Raw genomic sequence first — 17763 nt, 5'->3', positions numbered from 1 at the left:
ATCTCCATCCTTAGAGGTTTTTAAGGCCCAGCTTGACAAAGCCCTGGCTGGGATGATTTAGTTGGGGTTGGTCCTGCTTTGAGCAGGTGGTTGGACTAAATGACCTCCTGAGGCCTCTTCCAGCCCTAATCTTCTATGATTCCTATTACAAATCCCTGCCCAGATAACAATATTTGGCCACTGACTGAGTATTATCTGATCCAATGGTATCCCTGTTCTTCAATCACTTCACTGATCCCAATGTTAAAATGCTGCCTCTTCTGAGATGATATAGGCACTATTTAACAGTACACAGTGGTAATGAAAGAATATGAAAAAAATCTTATGAGTAATCTAAATGAAGTTATAGGGGAAATTATAGGTAAAAAAATATAGTTGCTTAAAGTGGAATTTTGCCAAGACACAGGCTACATAGTTGTACATTTTGGAAGTGGTACATTATAAAAGCGATGGAAAACCTCTAGATAAGTCTTCATAAGAAGTGAACTGCTTTCACAGACCTCTAGCGTATAAAAGACTCCTCTATTTTCTACAAGAAAAAATATTCAGAACATATTTTTCACATTTTAATATGTCTTTTTATGCTCAATATGATGCAGTGATATGAAACATTGGATCATGTTTAATGCACACTGGCAAAAATAGGTTGGAATTAAAAAAAAAAATCTATACAGACTGAATCTTGTCTGCAGAGGAGAGACAATGCCCCTGACAATGACGGAATGCCCCTGACAATGACGGAATGCATCACAACTAAATAGACATTTATGTATTACAGAATCTCTTTGGAAGGAGTTAAAGTAGTCATCATTGATCATACTGGAGCTCAGATCCCATCAATAGACTGGTCAGGAAAATAATGAGACTTTTGCAAAAAATTGATTTTATCTGAAGCTCACAAGCCAAAAAAAAATCATTGATCGTCCACTGGGAAACTGTATGGAAAATACTTATTGAATCTCATCTCTATCAGAATTTAAAATACAGCACAACACATTGTAACCTTTGTATAAGGCATATGGTTATAAATCTCACTCTGGTACATAAGTAGTTCAGGTCCAAGCACTACTGAATGCCATTTTATATACCCATGTTATTATTCACCTCAGTGAAATATGCTCTTTGGCTCTCAAGAACAGAAACGGTATGATGAATATAATATTAGATAACACAAAACTACGTGGACAACAGATGCAGTGGTGTAAAATTAGGACTATATTCCATTTCCTTAGAATAAAGGTTTCCCATATCAATAATTTTAAATAAAATGTGCCATAGAAGAAAAGAAAAATCACTTTAATTAAGTAACACCACATATCAACATAAAGAATGCCTGGCTACTCCATATACCCCTGGATTTCTGAAACATGTCCACCACCATCTCCTTCCAATAAGCCATGAGAGTTGCAATTTTATGAGGATATTTATTTATAGAGTATTATTTTTTTGGAATCTAACTATCTGAAATCTTTCCATGTTATGAAAGTGATTTGCAGAGATGAAGTGAGCTTCTGCTGGAAAGCGAGTTTCCCTTTAGCTAGAAAAAATAGATAAAAAAGTTGTTACCCTTGGATGGGAAAATGTGTTAAAATTTGTAATTGAGCCTCTCACTCCCAGAGTGCCTCTTAGAATCATAGAATATTAGGGTTGGAAGAGACCCCAGGAGGTCATCTCTTAATGTCCAGGAGCAGTGTTGCAAGGATTCTCTCAGTTTCGGACCCTCTTTAGTCCTTCGGGTGCCACAACAGTTTGTTTTATGTGGCCTAACCCTCCAGCTAGGGCATGTTTCAGTTCATTCCCCTGTTGGGAATAGCAAAAGTACAAAACAAGAAAATCTAACATCTAAGCCTGGTCCTCAACCCCCTACTGGGGCACATAGGTTCAGCCTCCTTCACTTCTGCTCATCCCTCCTCTTTTAGTCTGGGGAAGGATAGAGGAACCCACATTCACCCTTTCTTCTGGGTTCCAACCCAGGGTCCCTCGTTTAGTCAGGTAAGGACTGTTTCTTCACCCCTCCACCTTTGACCTGTTTGACAACTTTTTCCCAGGTCATGGGACTTTCTGCTATCCCCACCTGGATCTGTGGTTTTACAGCCTCTTCTTAGCCATCTACAAAGACCTCTCCTCCCTCTCCACAGTAGCTAGGCTGTGGTTTGATTTATTCCTCTGTCTCTCATCTTTAGGACAGTCAATATTTCCCTACTCCAAATGGCAATTCCTCCTTAGCCCTCTTCCTGGAGCTGAGGTTTGTGTTTCTGGCCTCTTGCCTTGGAATGATCAGCTGCAAGGCTTTGCCAGCTCCCTTCATCTGAACATTTTCTTCCAGTCTTATGGGTTTAGCCTGCCAGCCTTCTCCTGTCAGCATAAGCCCTGTTGTGAAAGAGTTGGCAGCCTTATGTTGGTCTCCTTCTCCCAACTGCATCCCACAAGCTGGAAGAGCATACTGAGTGGAGTCCCACAAGGATCAGTTCTGGATCTGGTTCTGTTCAATATTTTCATCAATGATTTAGATAAAGGCATAGAATAAAGTTACAGTTATAAGGTTTGCAGACAATACCAAGCTGGGAGGGGATGCAAGTGCTTTGGAGGATAGGATTAAAATTCAAAAAGATCTAGACAAACTGGAGAAATGGTCTGAAGTAAATAGGATGAAATTCAGTAAAGGACAAATGCAAAGTACTCTGTTCTTTCCTAAGTAATCAGCTGCACACATACAAAATGGGAAATGACTACTACAGGGGTAGGCAATCTATGGCACGTGTGCAAAGGTGGCACGCAAGCTGATTTTCAGTGGCACTCACACTGCCCGGGTCCTGGCCACCGGTCTGGAGGGCTCTGCATTTTAATTTAATTTTAAATGAAGCTTCTCAAACATTTTAAAAACCTTATTTGCTTTACATACAACAATAGTTTTGTTATATATTATAGACTTATAGAAAGAGACCTTCTAAAAACATTAAAATGTATTACTGGCATGCGAAACCTTAAATTAGAGTGAATAAATGAAGGCTTGGCACACCACTTCTGAAAGGTTGCCTATCCCTGGACTACTATGACGTTGCATTCTATATGATTTTATGAAAATATGCTAATGAGTGTGAATATAATGTAACTGGAATATGCTGCATGCAAAAGGTCTCTTGTAAGGCATCATTAAAAAGCTTATAATCTACTGAGTGTGATAACCCTATTTGTATAAATGTATCACTCTTGTATCTGAAACTAGAAATATGAAATATAACTCTGAGGGCCTATTGTAATTAGGCAAAGTGTGGGCCATTAATGGTGGTTTGGAATCTTGATGACTCCCATTAACCAGGACAATTGTCTGCAGAGGGCTGTGTTTTACCTGTAAGTCTTCCTGTATACCTGTGTGCTGGCAAGTGGGTAATGAAGTCTTACAGTGACATGTGATCATGTCACCTGAACTGGAATCCATCTTTAACCTGGTGTTTTTCCATTGAGAAGGACGGGTGGGAACCAAGAGGGGGACAAAGGATTCCTGTCTTATGCAAAAGATATATAAGTGGGTGGAACAGAACAAAGGGGGCTGCAATCATGAGAAATTCCCTAGTTACCACCTGAGCTGGAACAAGGGCTCTACCAGGGGAAAGGATTGTGCCCAGATTAGGAAGGCATCCAGTCTGTGAAAGAAACATATTGAAACATCTTTCAGTGTGAGATGTTACCTGTATTCAGTTTTATTATGGTATTAGGCTTAGACATGCGTATTTTATTTTATTTTGCTTGGTAATTCCCTTTGTTCTGTCTGTTACTACTTGGAACCGCTTAAATCCTACTTTCTGTATTTAATAAAATCACTTGTTACTTATTAATTAACCTGGGGTGGGAGGGAACAGCTGTGCATATCTCTCTATCAGTGTTATAGAGGGCAAACAATTTATGAGTATGTATTTATGTATAAAGCTTATACAGGGTAAAATGAATTTATTTGGGGTTTGGACCCCATTGGGAGTTGGGCATCTGACTGTTAAAGACAGGAACACTTCTGAAGCTGCTTTCAATTAAGCCTACAGCTGTTAGGGGACGTGGTTCAGACCTGGGTCTGGGTGTGCAGCAGGCTAGAAGGTCTGGCTCAAACCAGGCAGGGCACTGAAGTCCCAAGCTGCCAGGGCAGGAAATCAGGGGCAGAAGTAGTCTTGGCACATCAGTTGGCAGCCCCAAGGGGGTTTCTGCAGAAAGGGATCTGGGGTTATAGTGGATCACAAGGTAAATATGAGTCAGCAGTGTAACACTATAGCAAAAAAAGCAAACATCATTCTGGGATGTATTAGCAGGAGTATTGCAAGCAAGCCATGAGAATTCTTTCACTCTATTGCACACTGATTAGGCCTTAACTGGAGTAGTGTATCCAGTTCTGGGTGCCACATTTCAGGAAAGTTGTGGACAAACTGGAGAAAGCAATTCCAGAGAAGAGCAACAAAAATGATTAAAGGGCTATGAGGGAAGATTGAAAAAATTGGGTTTGTTCAGTCTGGAGAAGAGAAGACCAAGAGAGGACATGATAACAGTTTTCAATTACATTAAAGGTTGTTACAAGGAGGAGGGACAAAAATTGTTCTCCTTAACCTCTGAGGATGGGAGAAGAAGCAATGGGCTTAAACTGCAGCTAGAGTGGTTTAGGTTGGACAATAGGAAAAACTTCCTAACTGTCAGGGTAGCTAAGCACTGGAATAAATTGCCTGTCTAAGCTGTGGAATCTCCATCACTGGAGAATTTAAGAGCAGGTTAGACAAACACCTGTCAGGGATAGTGTAGATAATACTTAATCCTGCCATGAGTGCAGGGCGCTGAACTAGATGACCTCTCAAGGGCCCTTCCAGTCCTATGACTCTAGGATTCTCCTGGTGATTAATAGTTAAGCAAAAGATGCAGAGCTGTTTTTTGGGAAAAAGAGAGAATATGTAGAATGCCCTTTATCTTAATACAAAGAGTCTCCAACTTGATAATTATAGGATAAAATGAGCTCAAAATACTTGTGGTACAATATGAGAAGTTTTACCTCTAAACATTTTAAGCTATACCCTAGGCATGTCTAATAACCTCTGAGCAACAAAGCACAACGTACACTAAAGAGTAGGTAAGCAAACAAAATAATTTATATAACAGAACATGGGGCTATACATAGTCAGCTTTGAACAACGAATATTTAAATCAATCCTAAACCTCCCTGGAAGCCAATATTGAGACCACAAAGACAGTGAAACATGCTAAGTTGATGTTACTGAATTCTAGAGAAACTGCAGTTTATTCAATACATTACTAGGAAGATCTGTACAAATGAATTAAAATAATTGTATCTTGGAATGATGAAGTCAGGGATGATCGTAAGTATATTTACTGTTGTTATAATAGTTGTGAATGGCTGGGTTGCCCTGTTATGTTACAACTTGCAGGAGAGGGCTAAGAAAGGGGGAACATTGTAAGGAACTCCTCATGAAGTTCCTCTCATATTCCATTGGAGAGGTTGTGTTTGCTCCCCCGCTTTGAGCTCTCATATTGCTCCATGGCATGAATGAAGCCATGCTACCAGTATCTATCCCTAGCTGCAGCTGCTTCTGGGAACCCTCTTAAAAGAGGGCTCCCTCACCACAGAGGGGTTCTGTGGAAAAGCTCTAGTCTGTATCATCTCTTCTAAATCATCTTGGCAGGCCGTGTCAGCAAAATGCCCCCTGACATAACTCTCATCCCAGGCTACCTAGTCCTTTTCTCACCTCATGTGATCCCCAACTTTATACAGAGCCTTCTGAGGAGTAAGGGGGAAAGGGGCCAGAGCAGATCAGGGGGCATAACCTGGACCCAAACGTGGCAAAGCAAAATTGCCTCAGGGTGTCAGTGTAAAAAAAATATGCAAAAGAGTGAAAACTGGAAAGGCTGATGAAACCTCCAGAGAATGTTGAAAACCAAACAAAATCAAAATTAAAAGAACAACATGTAAGACTGGAGAACATTGACATTAATCAGAAATTATTCATCTGTGTTAATGGAGCGCCTTAAAAAGAAAAAAAAAAGCTACCCATGTTCCATCAATATGGCAGAGATAAGTTAGATTTGCCATAACTGAACCCAACAAAAATATATAAATTCTGAAAAGTAAGGGGTACAGAAAAGAACCCTTTGGGATCTTCACAATACTATTCCAAATAATGGAAAATAACATCTACAGGGGAAAAATAACTGTGAAAGAGTTATATAAACTATGTCCGCGTGATCCTGAAATGTTGTATAGTCCATCGCTTTCCCATCACTGATATAGTTTAGTAAACAGGGTGTCACTCTGAGCTTGAGTACGTTTCTAAGCTATTGTTACACTCTGTTCTCTGAAAACTTCATCAATTTACAGTTTTAGGTTCTATACACTGCACCGCTACATTGCTAAGAACTCTATTTGAGAGAAAAGGCAGCAGCCATTTTGTTCTCAGAACTGCAGCAGGCTATGCAGAGCACAGAGTGCTCCCTCCTTGAGATTTTATTTTTGTGATAGCTCCTTATTTATGTAGACACAAGAGGTTGCACAGAATCAATGCATTTCCCTTTTCTAAAGGGTGTTTTATGGAGTTCTAATTAACTTCCTATCTTATGAGAGGCAAACAGGTTGCCACAGAGCTTGAATTCCAGTTTTGTCTCCTCTGTTTACTAGAGACTACACCATCTCTGGAATGCTATGCAGCACAAAGACACCTAGTGGCTGAATAATAAACTGCAAGTACATGTATTACACGGATGTCCCAGTTAAAACTAATCGGCGTTTAATACTGCAACATCTTTCCTGGAAATACATGACCATGTCCACACTGTTTGACAGGCCAGTAGATGACAATTGCCTACTCTACTCAGTGGTGGGTCTTGTACAACATTTTAGTGAGACCAATGTAACCGTTTTTTACGCCACAATAATCAGATTATTAACATCTCAGAGATCTGAGACAAAATTCACTTTCAAAAACTAAACTAGACTGAAAGGTGGGAAATGAATACAGAAACAAATCAAAAATCTCAGATACTCAAATCTGAATTGAATATCATAGTGGATAACCAACTGAATATGAGCTTCCAGTGCTATGTAGTTATTAAAAGGACAAAAGAGACTCTTGGATGTATAAATAGGTGAATATCAAGTAGGAATAGGAAGATGTATATATATATATATATCTGTTCTATGGAATACTCTGCTCACTTCTGGCACCCACACTCTTTAACCACCACCTTTTGTAGTTAAGAAAATGTGTTTTGTTTATTATTAAACCCAGTTTATGTAATTTCTAATGCGGGTGGGGACAAGAAGTCGTGCATCTCTCTTCACATTGACGAAGAAGGCGAAATTTGATGAGTTTGCACTGTGCAGATTTTTCTGTTTGATGCATAACAATATACTTGGGATTATCTTCCGAAACGGGTATGAATGTAAGTACTGGGTGAGCCTTTTCACACAGAGCTGATTTCAGTCTGTGTCTGCCTCAGGGTGTGGCCCTACCTATGTGTGTGTGCTGCAAGAGGCTGGAGAGCCTAAAGTCAGCAAAACAGGGAGAGAGAATCCAGGCTGGTGGAGCAGGAGAGGCTCAGTTAAACCCCAGAACATCAGGTGGCATCCCAGACAGGGGGGTCCAACCCATCACAATTCTATGGCCTTATATTATTACAGGAGGTCAAATTAGATAATTATAATGTTCCCTTTGGGCTTTAAAATGTATAAATTCAGTTAAGAATGGATAAATATATAAGGAAAAAATCAGAATGTCAGCCCATACATCAAATACAACTTGATTGTTTTTTAAAGTTTCAATAGTTTTGACTGACCCCAACAGAAGGGATACTTTTATAGATTTGGAAGCCTCAGCTGGGTCTTTGTCAGGTCCAGAGGCAGAATAATTAAATTGTGGGGAACCTCAGCCCTTGTAAAGACACCCAACATCTAACTAGGACAGTTAGCAAGAATCCACCAGAGAAAATAATTATCCAAAGATATTAATTATGTCATATGAAATATAGGGTGTCAGTGGTATGCAGAAGGAAGGATGATATGGATGGGTTGTAGAGAGAGAGAGGAAAAAAGGAATAAATTTCAAATAGTTTGTATAAAACTCAGATTCTTATCTGCAGCCTATATGAATCTAATCTCGAACCACTTTGAGGTTCACCTTCTACAAAACCAGATGTCAGGACTTGTTTTTACCCACAGCAGTTTACATAGCAAAACATTTTATGAGGTTCCTAATTTATAAAGATTAAAGTAACCTTACAACTAAAAGCAGCAAAGAGTCTTGTGGCACCTTATAGACTAACAGACGCTTGGGAGCTTGAGCTTTCATGGGTGAATACCCACTTCGTCGGATGCAAGTAAATGTACTCGTGCTCATAAAATTGTTTCTTATTAGTAATACAGCTTAAACCAGATAAAAAAGACAAGAAGCAATGGTTTTAAATTGCAACAAGAGTGGTTTAGGTTGATCATTAGGAAAAAATTCCTAATTGTCAGGGTGGTTAAGCTCTGGAATAAATTGCCTAGGGAGGTTGTGGAATCTCCATCACTGTGAAATTTTTAAGAGCAGGTTAGACAAACACTTGTCAGGGATGGTCTATATAATACTTAGTTCTGCTATGAGTGCAGGGGACTGGAATAGGTGACTCTTGAGGTTCCTTCCCGTCCTACAATTCTATGATTCTATGATCAAGACTAGATCCTCATAACTGCATGCATATATTTGGGTGTGCTTAATGTGCACAAATCTGCATGAACAGATCAGGTATTTTGCACATGCACATGGCCAGAAATGCACCTAACTACCACATACACAAGCAAGAATCTGATGTGTGCACACAATGTTGCATTTGTGTGCTTAGATATGCTCAAATGTAAGCATATACATACCTTTGACTATTGGGTCCTTCAGTTTCATCATTGCCAATAAAGAAGGCTGGAGAAGTAAGATACTTCCAAACTAGAAACATGACCATGCTCATTTATACAATGCTGAATTTAATACCTTTTAAAATAAATGTTATTGCTTCTTACAATGAAAACACCAAGCAGAGTCAGGTAGAACATAACAGATAATAAACTAGCTGTTTCACATAGCAGCACCCACTCTATCTGATTGGCGTTAACTTGACATTTACCACCCTTCATAGTTAAGTTTACTATGGTATTTGTGTTCTTCTCTGCTCTAAATATACAGAATACCACAAATACAGTCACAAAGGTAAATATCACAGTATGGTAAATAGCAGGATTTTAACGGTACCCACTATATATCAATCCTATCCTTTATCATCTGTATTTCCAGCCTGGCCATCTTCTGCTTACTATTTGTGTTCAAAGGATAATGAATGCTGGCTTTGAATGAACAATTCACACAGGCTTGAGATTTAGGACCACTAAACTCGTTTTAGGTGTCCATTGATTAAAATGCAAGCTCCCACCCCAATATTCCATACTTCTAAATTACAAGGCAGTTTGAAATGTATTTTAGTATGCCTTTGTCTTTTCTGTTTTCCTTCATTACCACTTGACACTTCAAGTTGCTGGGCATCTCTTGGAAAGTGCTTAGTGCCCTTTAAGGTGATTACTTATATCACCTCCCGCCTCTACCCCCCCCACACTTTTAAAAAAAATCAACTATTATGCTTGATATGGAATGAGAGAAGAAATGAGTTGGGTACTAAATTTCAGTTGTAAACATCAGTATTTTCACTTTCTATTTTAATGGAAATTAGTTAGCTGTGTAAAATTAAATGCTTTCTTACAGATTTATGATTATAAAAGATGGATAGTGGGTGTAAATCTTTAGGCAGTTAAGCACTATTTTCCATGAAAAAAGATGAAATTAAAGTACAAGAATAATGTTTAAACCAATTTTTATGCCCTACTATTAATCATTGTTAGTAAGAGACTATCACACTTCAAATGGGTAATATATACTGAATAAAATGCTTTGAAATATTGAATTAATCTATTAGATTTCAAGAATTGAATCCTGAGTTGGAAGAGTTCTTTAAACCTCTGTAACAGCTACAAAAGCAATAAAACTAACTGTTTCTTCTCTTGAAAAACTAGTTTCATGCAGTTTTGAAGATTTGGTCACAGCTCAGAACATGATCATTATGTCTTTTACATCTGTATGCATATGGTAATCCTTAAAAGCATCTCTGTTAAATTATAGCAAACAAATCTGATGTACGTACAAAACTATCTTGTTAATTTGAACAGTCAGAAGGGAATGGCAGCAAGATAGTAGTTTACTATTTAAAGCCACTAGTGTTTGAAAGGGAAAAAAGGAGATAATAAAATAGAACATTAAAAATAAAATTCAAGCACAGTAAAGTCTCCAAAATCTCTTTCTATAGTCCAGACATGGAACAAAGGCACCTACCAGTGCTGAGGCCATGGAAACCACAGGCACACAACTGATGAGTTTAGTTTAATTTTTTAAAAATATCTGGTAGAAAAGGTCACTAGAATGACCCTCAATCAAAACCAAGAACAACCAGTGGCAGAGTTGGTGGTCTGGTCAAATTCTGAAGGCAGTGTGAGTTGCACAACACAGGCAGGTGACACAGTTATAGCAGGGATCTCCTTCACCATGAGTCATTAGAATGGAAGTAACCAGTATGAACAGCAGAAATTGACTGACCTGTTAATGGGGCACCTGTATGTTGACTTGCTATCGGTTCATGTTCAAAGGCATAGTGATGGGATTCCCCCCACTCCTACATAGTGGTCTGAACCTCCATCATGCCACAGACCACCACTGAATAAGAACTGCTAGTCATTTTCTTTTTTATTCCTTCTCTCTTTACATAGTCCAGGAGCATGTCACAGTGAGTATTTTAACTGTGTGATTTTTTTTTCTGGGTCTCTGAAAACTATGCAACAAGATTATTTAAAAAAATAATAAAGAAATATGATTAAGTTGTAGAGTTGGCCTGGGGAAAAATCTCTCTCTCCTTCTCTGTGAGGCACCTTCGGCTTCTCCAATTCTTTAGCCTCTTCTCATTCAAATATATTTGGAGCATTATCAGGTTGGTTCCCGATTATAGAATATAATATGAATATTGAGCAACATAAAGAAAAGGCATAACCCCCCACCCCAAATTGAGTAAAGTTTTAAAAAACTATGTAACTTTAGAGCCTAACCCTCACTGAAAGCCAGTGAGTGAGACTTAGGCATTTTCCAAAGTTTCAATAATTTACAGAAATTAATCAAGACTAAGGTTGTTTAAAAGACACACCGGCATTTACAAGGGAAGTTAAGAGGCTGTCAAAATATACATGTGTATTTATAATGGTCCACCTCTTCTGATTTTTAAAGCCAGTTGAAGGCAGATAAAAAGGAGGAAGATGTTCAAACAGGATGTATACATCGGAGTCTTTCTTTAAATATCAAGGTGCATCTGAAAACATAACCAGATCTGTTGCCCAGTTTTGTACCCCATTTCTTACAAGAAAGATTACTGCAAAAAATAACATCATACATTACCATTTATTATAGGCCAGGATTTGCCTTTAAGGCACAGGGCCCATGTTTTGGGTGGTGCAGAAGTTCACTGTTCCCTGTGCATCCTAGCATGCAAAAAGACTGTACTTCATTATCCTTTGGGATAGTGTAGACTGCTTTTCCCAGAACATCTGGCAGCTCCTCAGCTGGTGTACATTGCTACTGTTCCACTTAAGTCCAGGGAACTCTGACAGTTTATACCAGATGAGCAGCTGCTTGACCTGCTCTTCCACATATTCTGGAGGAGGAGCAGCACAACAATGACTCTCTGGTCCTTGAACAGTGGCCTCTACAGGGTAGGTGTTTGCACCAGGATGCATGAATTGGAGAAGGTAAAAGTCCCAGTGACAATCTGGGCCTTCCAATGGAATATGTAATAAAGGTGGGTATATGTGTGAAAAACACCAAAAGTTCCATATGTTAAGTGAATTGTGAAACAGGCAGTGGACATGGTAAGAAAATATTTGCCGTCTTGCAAATAAACAATGTTATATCTGATCCTCTTTACTCCATATTACACTTTTTTTCTCACAGTTTTGCATGTTCTTCCACTGGTTCATCTTAGGTATATGTCGAAGTTTTCCCCCCATCTGGTATTTCTCAGGCTGTAGCATTGACCTTGTGAATACATTTAGACACTTAGGATGCATTTTCCATCTTATGTTGCTGTGAGTTTAACAGAGCACTGCATCATGGGATTGAGCATTCCCACGCTTATCCTTCATATGTCCCTGTTTCAGGATTTACACTTCATTTTAGCACAGTACTTCCACATACCTACTTGTGACAGGGTGCTCTGCAGCTTAGTGGAGTAGTATACATTAGGGGAGGTTTTCTCGTCCTTACCTTTTAGAAGTTTCTTTAGTTTATAAAATTCTTATGTTACATGTGGCATGATTAAGTGAGTGAATGTGATACAAATGGAGTATGAAAGATCTGGTTTCTCCTCCCTCCTGCCTGTGTTTTACGTCTCTCTATTCATGTTGCGTTTTTCTGTTGTAGGTCTTCCTCACTTTCTTTTGGAAATCAAATGAGCACTCAGAGAGTGCTATCAGTTGGTTTACCTTGACAATTGGCCAGAAAAGACATAAACTTAAATGTCCTAGTTTAATCTTGAAAGGCCAGGTAAGGATTCTTGAGGAAAAGCAGTTTGAAGATCATCAGGAAAGGAGAAAAACCAGATAAAGACAATTCTCCTGAGCTAAGAGTGACCAGTTCTAAATGCTGTAAACAAAAGGCAACAAAAGGTTGCGTAATTAAACTTTTCTTGTGTGGGGGTTAATCCTTGGAGGAATGAAGTCTGAAAATCCCACTTGGGAAACTGGAATTTTGACTTTGGGTTTTTATGTTTGCAATGTTTGTGCATGTCCTTTCCCAGTTTAGGGAAAGACAAATAAAATATTGATTTAACCTTCCCAGGAGAAAGCACCTGTTTTGTTAAAGGCAGCCCCACCGCATGAGATGCCCCTGTGACAGTACTGATGGAATCAGGTCACCCAGGCAGTTTTTGCTCAATTTATAGCCTCTTTTACTAGTAAGTTCTTACCTATCTTTACCATACCTAAACAACAGTAGAATAGGGCTCTACATTTTTTAACTATGATAATAATTAAACAATAAAGTGTAATCATTCTCTCGACACTCCTGCTCTGCTTCTGCACAAACTAGAAGCTACAAATTATCCTGATAATAACAGGTCTGAAGTTTATGGGAACTTCCTATTGCCACATGCTAGACTATAATTATTTCTATGTAGCACAGACACACTCAACTCATCCTGTCTCTGAAAATCATACTCACAATCAGTTAATTCGATTTGCTAGCTGTGGGGAAACAGACAAAACCAGTAGGAATTATTTCTTGTTGAAGTAACCTAACAAACTGTAAATTAGGTCCGGTCTACATGCTGTTACAGCACTGTTTGAACTCTGTTGATTTTTCTTAATCAAATGCAGTATGGTTTTATTATATTCGGTGGTTGCTATAATAGATATGTGTTCATATATAGTGTTATATTTATACAGTCCATACTTGTGTGCAGATATAAAAAATTGAAAGCTGCTGGTTTATTTCCCCCCAGAATAAGAAACAACAGATTGCTTTATGTGCAGCCTCCAATAGGGTCTGGCAGCCTTATTTTGTCTTCACAGTATGATGTTTATCTTGGCAGCTTAATTCACAGATGTCATCCTACCTGGGTTCATGGTCCCTGCATTTCAAGTAAAAATATAAACAACAATCCATATTTATTAATAAATCTAAATGTAAGTGTAAGTGTAAATGGAAACAATATATTCTGAAAGATTGTTGCATTGAATTGTTTTACTTTATTATCCAATGGAAAGAACTAAAACTGGCAGTAGTTAATTGCTTTCATGTTAGAGATTTGCAGCTAGCAGGTCAAGTCAGAATTTGCAGTGGCACTGCATTTCCAATATTTCCGAGGTTTAAAATAGCTCAAGAAATGTTATCCTTGGGCTATTTGTGTCCTTTGGCAAAGGAAGTTCATTTAATGAAATTACTTATCTCACACATTCAGAGAGAGACAGACAGAGAGAGAGAGACATCCATTTCCAAATTATTTCTTTAAAAGAAAAAAATGAAGGCCAGATTGCATAAAGAAGACCTCCCTTATGAGAAACAGCCAAAGGAGGTCTTTGTGATTACAGAGAGGCCAAAGAGAAAAACCTCTCTGGTGTATTAGTTGTTAAATCTTCAACACCCGAACTCAGTAAAGGTCACAGTTTCTGGGTTAATAAACTAAAAATTGTCATCAGCGTGCAGTAGCTTTGAGGTCATTCAGAAAGTTAAGGGTCATAGTAAAATGAATCTAACATATGATCAACCAACCAACCTTTATAACAGTATTTTAATTTTTTAAAACAGACATTAAACTATAGCAGTCTCGTGGCTGTGCTCACTCTGTGTACACTAGGCCTGTGCTCTCAACCTTTCCAGACTACTGCACCCCTTTCAGGAGTCTGATTTATCTTGCGTACCCCCGAGTTTCACCTCACTTAAAACCTACTTGCTTACAAAATCAGACATAAAAATACAAAAAAGTGTCACAACACACTATTACTGAAATATTGCTTACTTTCTCATTTTTACCATATAATTATAAAATACTGGTAAATCCACTGGAATATAAACATTTACTTACATTTCAGTGTATAGTATATAGAGCAGTATAAACAAGTCATTGTCTGTATGAAATTTTACTGTGTACTGACTTCGCTGGTGCTTTTTATGTAGCCTGTTGTAAAACTAGCCAAATATCTAGATGAGTTGATGTACTCCCTGGAAAACCCCTGTATATCCCCAGAGGTACATATACCCCTGGTTGAGAACCACTGCAGTAGGCTGAATGGATAGTCATTATTTATTCTGAATTACATTGAAATTGACTGAAGCCGCTGCTCAATCAAATGTGGCCAGTTTCATCCTTTGGAGAATGCCATTGGTTCTAGTCAGGGCTGACATTAAGGGGTAGCAAGCAGGGCAACTACCCTGAGCCGGCTCTACTGTTTTTGCTGTCCCAAGCAGCGCGCCGAATTGCCGCTGCGGACGGCGGGGGCAGTCCGTGTGCCGTTAAGGTGGCACGTGCGTTTCCCCGGCAGCGGCAATTTGGTGGCAGCTTCTGTCTTCAGCTGGAAGACAGAAGCTGCGCTACCACGGACAGCTGAACATAGAAGCTGCAGCCGAATTGCTGCCGCCGCAGAAATGCACGTGCCGCCCTAACGGCACACCGACTGCCCCCGCTGTCTGTGGCGGCAATTCGGCTTGCTGCTTGGGGGCAAAACCACATGGACTGCCGCCCCAAGCACCTGCTTGGAATGCTGGTGCCTGGAGCCGGCCCTGCAACTACCCAGGGAACCACGCCACAGGGGGCCCCGTGAGGTGGGACTTGGGCTTGGGCTTCAGAAATGTTGCAGAAATCCAATGTGTGATCAGGTAAGGAAGGCAGGATGGGGGCCCACTCCTTAGTTTCTGCCTTGGGCCCCACCAGGTCTAACGTCAGCCTTTGTTCTAGTGAAGTTACATTACCAATTAATTTGATCCCTGATGAGTTTATGTAGAATCTAGCTATACAAGTCTCTTCTGTGTCAGTTCATAGAGATTTTCTGCAATCACTTTCTTCACATTTAATATTTGTGGATTTGCATCACATGTGTTTTGCTTTGTGTGAACCAGTTCCAGGTCTGAAATCAAATCTCGGATGAAACCACTGACCTTCACTCAGTTCTGTTTCAAACAGCTAGCAAAGTTCACATGGTTTTGATGTGAAACCAAAAACTGACCCTAATTTCCTTGAAATTGGGCTCAGGTTCAGACTTTGGGAAATCTTTGAATGGAGCTGGGTACAGTTTGGCATGGGGAGAAGGTTGTTTTTAAATGAAACTCCACAACTAGCCACGCTTCATGTTGTTTCTGAAGTACTATGAGCATTTAAGGCAAGTTGAAATTCAGGCAACCTGCTGTAACTATGGTGCCCTCCTGCCCAAGATGGAGTCTGCTCTGAGGGTGGCTCCAGCCAAGAAAAGGCATGCACAGGAACACCCCAGGAAATCTCTTCCACCCCAAGGGCACCTGTTCCAAACACCCCGCAGTAATCATACAAATACCAGAATAGTACAATGCATATAGAAAAGGGAAATATTTATTTAGAGGGATGAATGGAGAAAAACAGGGGAGAAGACAGAGGTTACATGCAACCACTTGCAGCCCCAGTGGTATCACAATACAAAGGGATAGATGCTGAGAACTGTGCCTAGACCCAGAGTTTGGGAATCCTGGGCAGCATTTGTCTGCCAGAGAGTCTTGGGTGCCCGTGGTTGTCTTCAGCACCAGTACACTTTACCCAACAAACCCCTCCAGCTCTCTCTTCTGCTGCTCTCTGCAAACCCACACAGAGCAATAACCTCCCCACTTACCTAGCTCCCACCTCCCTCCTTATTCCCAATGCAAGGTCACAAGACCCAGTACTCATGGCCCCATGAAGCTCTGGACAACAGTGATACTGATTCCAACTCTGTTTTGTCCTTCTCAGGTGATTCCTTCCTGGCACGGTGCACCTCTGGCTTCTGTCCTGGAACATCCCCTGCCAGCTGCTCTGTTCCTCTGGGGCTCCAGGGTGGTTCTCGACTGCTTCACTGTGTGAGGGCCTGTTCATTTTATACCCTCTTGTCTGGAGCTAGGGTGATCAGATGTCCTGATATTATTGGGACCATCCCAATATTAGCAGCAGTGTCGATTTAGCAGGTCTGGTGAAGACATGCTAAATTGATGGGAGAGCACTCTCCTATTCATGTGTGTACTCCAGCTCCCTGAGAAGTGTAAGGGAAGCATCTCCCATCGACACAATGCAGTGTAGACACTGCGGTAACTGGATCTAGCTATGTTGACTTCAGTTATTTTATTTGCTTAACTGAAGTAGTGTAAATTAGCTCGATTTACTGCAGTGGTGTAGACCAGCCCTATGTGTCCCATATACCTTACAGACTTCTGGCAGAAGATCATTGATTTAGCCATCACCCCCTTCAGGCAGGGCATCACTTTCAGCAAACTTACTCAGTACCAGCAGGTAAGTCACCAGTGGACAAATCAAACAATAGTTCCACATGATACCTCCCATCTCTCAGAGATTCTCTGAGAGGCAGCAGACAACAATCTCTCGAACCATTCCTGGTTCCAGCCAGGCCTCACCTGCAAAGTGATAGCTGTTCTTCTTCCCAGTCAGCCCTCAGTTGAGCTGTGGTCTCCTCTTTTAGTCCCTTCTGCTAATTCTGACATCTACTACAGGTGGCACAGTCACTGCTAATTGAGTCCACAGCAGCTCTCCATCACAAAATAATATAACAATGTAAAAAAAAAAATAAAGCAAAATCACATTATCAAAATACAGTACCAATCTGTCACCTTCTGTTCCATTTGACATACAACTCATTACATTGTTCATCAGTGAGGAATGAATATTTACCTGCTACCCAGAAGTATAAACTGACACACAATGGAATGGAGTAGAATTAAAGTTTTTTGGAGTCCGCATGAGTTGTAAATGTTAAAGGGTTGTTGTTGCTTATGTCAGAGCTTTATAAGATCCTTTATAAAGGTGGGGAGATTCTGACATAACTGATTGCCACACAGATAAATATATTCCCAGTAAGTAGGGGGATGGGAAGGGAGAGGAACCATTTAAAGCCAGAAACCTTTTGTGACTAAAAGGAACTGTAGATTGAATCAATCT

The 17763-nt window shown here is 39.9% G+C and overlaps 1 long non-coding RNA gene across 1 annotated transcript; it reads right to left on the bottom strand.

The window, feature by feature from the left end:
- Positions 1-1404: 1404 nt before the first annotated feature.
- On the bottom strand, positions 1405-2353 carry LOC120396863. Its single transcript, XR_005593467.1, has 2 exons — positions 2075-2353; positions 1405-1537 (listed from the first exon to the last, which is right to left on the bottom strand). It is a non-coding gene; the product is annotated as an uncharacterized LOC120396863 (long non-coding RNA).
- Between the last annotated feature and the right edge of the window lie 15410 nt (positions 2354-17763).

Source organism: Mauremys reevesii, linkage group 2, assembly GCF_016161935.1.
Source record: "Mauremys reevesii isolate NIE-2019 linkage group 2, ASM1616193v1, whole genome shotgun sequence".
Lineage (NCBI taxonomy): Eukaryota > Metazoa > Chordata > Testudines > Geoemydidae > Mauremys > Mauremys reevesii.
The sequence above is the reverse complement of the archived record's forward strand: the minus strand, read 5'-3'. Positions and strand labels throughout refer to the sequence as shown.